At 36.9% G+C, this 6,452-nt stretch overlaps 1 long non-coding RNA gene across 1 annotated transcript; it reads left to right on the forward strand.

Moving 5' to 3' along the window:
• The first annotated feature begins 368 nt into the window (after positions 1-368).
• On the forward strand, positions 369-4,322 carry LOC127426429 (uncharacterized). The gene is made up of 3 exons (XR_007894774.1): positions 369-445; positions 556-736; positions 3,905-4,322. It is a non-coding gene; the product is annotated as an uncharacterized LOC127426429 (long non-coding RNA).
• The last annotated feature ends 2,130 nt before the right edge of the window (positions 4,323-6,452 follow it).

Genomic DNA, 6,452 nt, shown 5'->3' on the forward strand with positions numbered 1-6,452 from the left:
ATAAGTGATTTCTAAGTTTATTGCCCATAGATTAGGACTAAAATGTCACAATTAATGTTTACATGAGAAAAAGGTTTCTTTTGTATCTGAAGTTGCAGAGACTGGTATGTGATTAATAAGGTTTTTTTTTTATTTTTATTTTTTTTTTTTTCGATTGACTTGTTCTATGTGTTGCCCTTCTGAAAAAAGAAGCTGACGCTTGCTTGATGATTATGAATGCGATGGGGAGGTCTATGCTACACAAAAGAGTATGTTACCTTAAGTTCCTCAATTAACACAAGCATTAAAAATAGGTGTTCCTTTGGCATCTGACGAATCACTAAACAACAGCTCATCTGTATAGCCTCAAAATTCTCCAGATGCAACTTCAACAGCATCCATGATGCAAGTTATGTTGTGAGTGGAGTTCCTGCTAAGACCTGATGCTGTTATCCATTCTCAAGATGTAAGATTGTTTTTTCTTGATTCATAACACATTTGTCATCATATGTTCAGTATAACTCATATACCAGAAACAGTGATATATTAACATTATTACTGTGTAAAATGTTTCAGCACTGCTACATGAGATAGCAAAACAGGAAATAATAATGAAGAAAAGAAGGAAGCTAACGAGAATGGTGCAAGATCAGTGGTCAAATAACATCACAGAGATCACAGCTGTTAATGGTTTGGATCAAAATTGTCTTCCTGAATGAGAACTTCACTTCGATCCAGTCCAGAAACAAGAATTGTGGTGAGTAACCCTGTCAATTACAAATATTTGCATAATTCTGTTACTTAAGTCTGTATCTGATTATTACTATTTAACATATCAATCACCCTCCATGAATTTATGAAAGGGTTAGGTTTAACAGTGATAATTATTAAGTGTTTGGTGGTGAGTGATTTCCTTTTGAATTTTTGACTGACTATCAATTCAGGCAAATTTTGTGCTAGTGATAGGCATGCGCTGGTATTGCAGGATAAATATTGACTACATGTTTTTACAAAACTTCAGGTACTTGGACTAGGGTCGTTGGGTAGTGTTGACATAAAGGACACAGTCTGGAGAATCATGAAGCATACCATAAAAAAATGTATTTAGCAAAAATGGTCAACAGGAGAGGTGTAAATAGGAAGAAGCCTGGAACTTAAGAGGGATGTGATTAGTAAGTGCATTTATTATAAATAGATTTGGAATTATGTTTAAATCTTGAACCTTCTTGACATGTGCTATCATCTTTTGCCCTTGCTACAGTATATAGATCACCCGGGCCGTACTCTGGTTAACTTGGTGAATTTGAAAATGTTCTATCATATCTAGTAGTTACTGTAGATAGAGCTTTAATTGTTGGTGACTTCAACATTCACATAGATAAAGAAAATGACACGTTGGGATTAGCATTTATCGATATTCTCAACTCTATTGGAGTCAGACAAAATGTGACAGAACCAACTCATCACCATAATCATACGCTAGATTTAATACTCTCATATGGAGTTGATGTTGATACTATAGAAATTCTGCCGCAGAGCGATGACATCTCGGATCATTACCTCGTCTCTTGTTCGCTGCGATCAGCTAATGTTACTCAATCTACACCACGCTATCGTTCAGGTAGAACTATTCTTTCAACCACTAAAGATAGCTTCACTAATAATCTTCCAGATCTATCTCATACACTCAGTAAACCCCAAAGCCTAGAAGAACTTGATGAAATAACAGAAACTATAAATACAGCCTTCTCTAGGACTCTTGATAATGTCACCCCCCTTCAATTAAAGAAAATTAAATAAAAAACGGTACAATGATGTACCATACTTTATTTTTTTTTTAAATAAAAAAACATGGTACAATAATCACACTCATGCTCTCAAAGAGCAGCTCAGAAAATGGAGTGCAAATAGAAGAATACAAAATTAGAGGTATTTCACAGTGCATGGAAGGATAGTGCCTGTAGCTACAGACAGGCACTAAAAGCTGCCAAGTCAGTATATTTTAGCAAACTCATAGAAAATAACCACAACAATCCTAGGTGTTTATACAGTACTGTGGCTAAAATGGTTAGGAATAAAGCATAGACTGAACCAGATATTCCGTCGCAGCACAATAATAATGACTTCATGAATTTCTTTACTGATAAAATTTAAATAATTAGAAATAAAATTGAAACTATGCAATCAACTGTCACAGCACCTCAGAAAACAATGTCTCATAATTTTCCTCACAAGCAACTTCAATCCTTCGCTGTCATGGGTTATGAAGAGCTAACTAAACTTATCAAAAAAATCAAAAGCCACAACATGTATGTTAGATCCAATACCAACTAAGCTCTTAAAAGAGGTATTCCCAGTAGTTTAACAACCTCTTCTTAATATTGTTAACACCTCGCTATGCTTAGGACATGTCCCAAGAAACATTAAAATGGCAGTTATCAAACCGCTTATTAAGAAGCCACTGCTTGATCCTGGAGAACTAGCTAATTACAGACCGATTTCAAATTTACCATTTATGCCAAAAATACTAGAAAATGTAGTGCCCTCCCAACTATGTTCAATTCTACAGAGAAATGGTATATATGACCAATTTCAGTCAGGATTTAGGCCCCATCACAGTACAGAGACTGCATTTATAAGAGATACAAATGACTTGCTCTTATCATGTGATCACGGCTGCATTTCTTTTCTAGTGCTTTTAGATCTTAGTGCTGCCTTTGACACGATAGATCACAACATTCCCTTAAATAGGCTGGAGAATTATGTTGGCATTAGTGGATTTGCATTAGTATGATTTAGGTCCTATTTATCAGACCGCTACCACTTTGTCAGTGTAAACGAGGAATTGTCAAACCAAACAAAAGTTAAGTATGGAGTTACACAGGGATCTGGTTTAGGGCCTCTGCTTTTCTCCTTATACATGCTTCATGGAATAAGTTTCCACTGTTATGGTGACGATACCCAACTTTATATTTCTTCTAAACTCAACTAAAATTCACAATTCTCCAAATTAGCAGAGTGTTTAAATGAAATCAAAGACTGGATGGCCAGAAATTTCCTTCTACTCAGTTATGACAAAATAGAGGTACTAATTATTGGACCAAAAACCTCTAAAAATAAGCTGCTAAAATATAATTTGACTCTCGATGGATGTACTGTTACGTCGTCTTCTACAGCAAATAATTTAGGTGTTATATTTGATACCAATCTGTCCTTTGAAAATCACATTTTCAGTGTTTGTAGAACAGCATTCTTCCACCTCAGAAATATTGCTAAGTTATGACACATGCTCTCTGATGCCGAAAAACGAATTCATGTGTTCATGACCTCTAGACTAGATAAGTGTAATGCATTACTGGGAGGATGTCCAGCAAGTTAAAAAAAATAAACGTCAATTGGTTAAAAATGCAGCTGCCAGAATGCTGACTACAACCAAGATATATGATCATATCAGCACAATTTTATCATTGTTACACTGGCTACCTGTTAAATTTTTTATTAATTTTAAAATTCTGTTAACTACATGCAAATCTTTGAATGGTCTAGCTCCACAGTACTTAAGTGACCTTCTGACACGCTATATTCCGTCACATTCATTACGATCACAAAATTCTGGCTTGTTAATAATTCCAAGAATATCAAAATCCACAAAAGGAGGTAGATCCTTTTCATATTTGGCTCCTAAACTATGGAATAGTCTCCCTAACACTGTTCAGGATGCAGACACACTCACTCAGTTTAAGTCTAGACTAAAGACTCATCTATTTAGCCAGGTATACACCTAATTTATCCATCAACTCACAATTAGGCTGCTTTAGTTAGGCCTGCCAGAACCAGAAACATTTATCATGATCTATAACTCTGCATAAAATTGAATGGCATCTACGCTACTATTATTCTATTTGTTTCCATGTCTCAACATCAGGATTCATACCCGAGGTACCAGAGCCAGCCAGTTCCAGCTCAGTTCCTGCTTGGTGTCGGACTCCACTGGTACATGACGCTGAGTAATGACAACAAACTACAGCTGGTGCTAGCTAGACATCACTTCAGTCTTTTGACTTCAGAGGATGAACTGATGCCAACTCCAACTGTAAGATATCGAATACTTCATATGCCACTGCCTGAACCTTGGACTTAGGATGGACCCCACTGAACCTCACCAAAATAACCTGCCGGTTGAACTGCGATGCACCTCATTGATGTCTGCCTGCATCACCTTTGTCTATTGATGGACTACACTCTTGAAATGGAATACATAGACTATCATTGAATTACCAACAAAAGCCTTCATCAGCCAACTAACAAAGACAATGCATCTATGTGAACTTCTGCAGTTAATCCAGGACAGACTTTGAAGATATTAGTCATTAATCTTAAAGTTCATAATATATATATATATATATATATATATATATATATATATATATATATATATATATATATATATTATTTTTTTTTTTTTTTTTATAAACACTGGACCTTAACACTTAATTTACAAATTTTATACCATGACTTGCACTGCACACAAATAACTAATATTGGCATTATATTCATGTTGTTTAGTCAGAGGGGAACTGGCCCCCACAGTGAGTCTGGTTTCTCCCAAGGTTATTTTTCTCCATTAACCAACATCATATGGAGTTTTGTGTTCCTTGCCACAGTATCCTTCAGCTTTCTCACAGGAGTTCTAAATACAATTATTATTTAATTATTTAATGTGTATACACAATTTACAATCATATTTAATCAAACTAAACAATGATCACTCTAAGACTTTATAGATATTACAGTTTCATTTTTTTGGTTAATGCATGATTTCCTGTAAAGCTACTTTGAAACAAGTTGTGAAAAGCGCTATACAAATACAAATGACTTGACTGGACTTATTTGTTCAAATAGAAAGTTTGAGTCTTTTGTTATAATGGATGACCAGTCCTTGGAATGTGCTAAAGGCCCTCTTTATTCAGAGTTAGATATACATTTAATTGTACAGAAGATTATATGTATTTTTACTAATCTTGTATGCTCTTCTCCTAAATGCTCGAAATCCAAAGTGTGCACAGACAACAGAGTTGGAGGTGGAAGAAATCTTTTCATCTTGCTAGTGATAAAGAGGGTGGCATAAAGAGAAGAGCACCTTGCTTTTTTAATATTAACGTATCCATTACATATTTTACATTTGCATATTTACAATTTTTTTTTTAGATATTGTTTTATTGTTTAATGTTGAACCATTTTTACATTTATTGCTGCTTTTGTTATATTGTCTTTCTGCAGTTTTTTATCCTTTACACAACTGTCTGGGAACAACAAGGACCTTTGTGCTTCAACTACCAGCTTTTCACAAAGGAAATGCAGAATGTCTTTAACCATCAGGTTAGTGGTCAAGAAGCATCTAACCAACTTCTCAAGCTTCGCCAGGGGAATCGCAGTACTGCAGACTATACCATCATCTTCCGAACCCTTGCTGCAGAGGGTCAGTGGGATTCTAAAGCACTCATCTCAGTGTATCAAACTGGCTTGTCCAATACCCTCAAGGATGAACTGGCATCCAGAGAAGGGATTAATGATCTGAAATCTTTCATTGACCTGTCTATACACCTAAACAACAGGTTGTGGGAAAGACAAAGGGAACGTTGCACATTGAGCTTCAGTCTTTCAGAGACTCGTTCAATATCAACTCCCAGACCACCTTCAAGCCCACCTATGACAGAGAGCCATCTCGCATCCCCAGAGAAACCTATGCAGTTAGGGTGTGCCCCATTATCCCAGGAAGAATGTGAAAGATGCTATCAGCTCCACCTCTGCCTCTATTATGGAGCAGCTGGACATCAACGCTCAACCTTTCCTGTATGACCTTCCGCTTTACTTCATGTTTCTCGCAAACAGTTCTCAGTGCCGGTACAAACATCAGTTAACCCTGTCTCCTTGTCTTTCACTGCGCTAGTGGATTCCAGTGCTGCTGGCAACTTCCTGGATGAACAGCTGGCCAAGAAGTTGAAAACTACCCTTCAAACCATTCATCCCCCACTCCATATCCACCCACTGGACAGTCAACCATTGGGTAAAGGCACCATAATGCATCAAACTGCCAGTCTTACACTGCAAGTGGGAGCACTGCACCATGAAGAATTACGGCTGCTCTTTATCAAATCACCTAAGGATCCTCTTGTCCTTGGACACCCTTGGCTTCAGCTACATGACCCTGTAATGTCCTGGAAGCAAGTTGAGCTTCTGTCTTAGGCATCCCAGTGTTTCACATCATGCTTATTTTTACTATGTCGATCTACTTGAGTAGAAATCCCTTCTCTGGGGACCCTGGATAATATATCCTGCAGAGTATTACTTGTTACTGGATGTATTCAGCAAGTCAAAGGCAGCTGCACTGCCCCCACATCATCCATGGAACCTTGACTGACTTCCTGGAATGTCTCGCCCTCGAGGTAAAGTATACCCACTTTCAGTCCCTG

Source organism: Myxocyprinus asiaticus, chromosome 35 (assembly GCF_019703515.2).
Source record: "Myxocyprinus asiaticus isolate MX2 ecotype Aquarium Trade chromosome 35, UBuf_Myxa_2, whole genome shotgun sequence".
Taxonomy (NCBI): Eukaryota; Metazoa; Chordata; class Actinopteri; order Cypriniformes; family Catostomidae; genus Myxocyprinus; species Myxocyprinus asiaticus.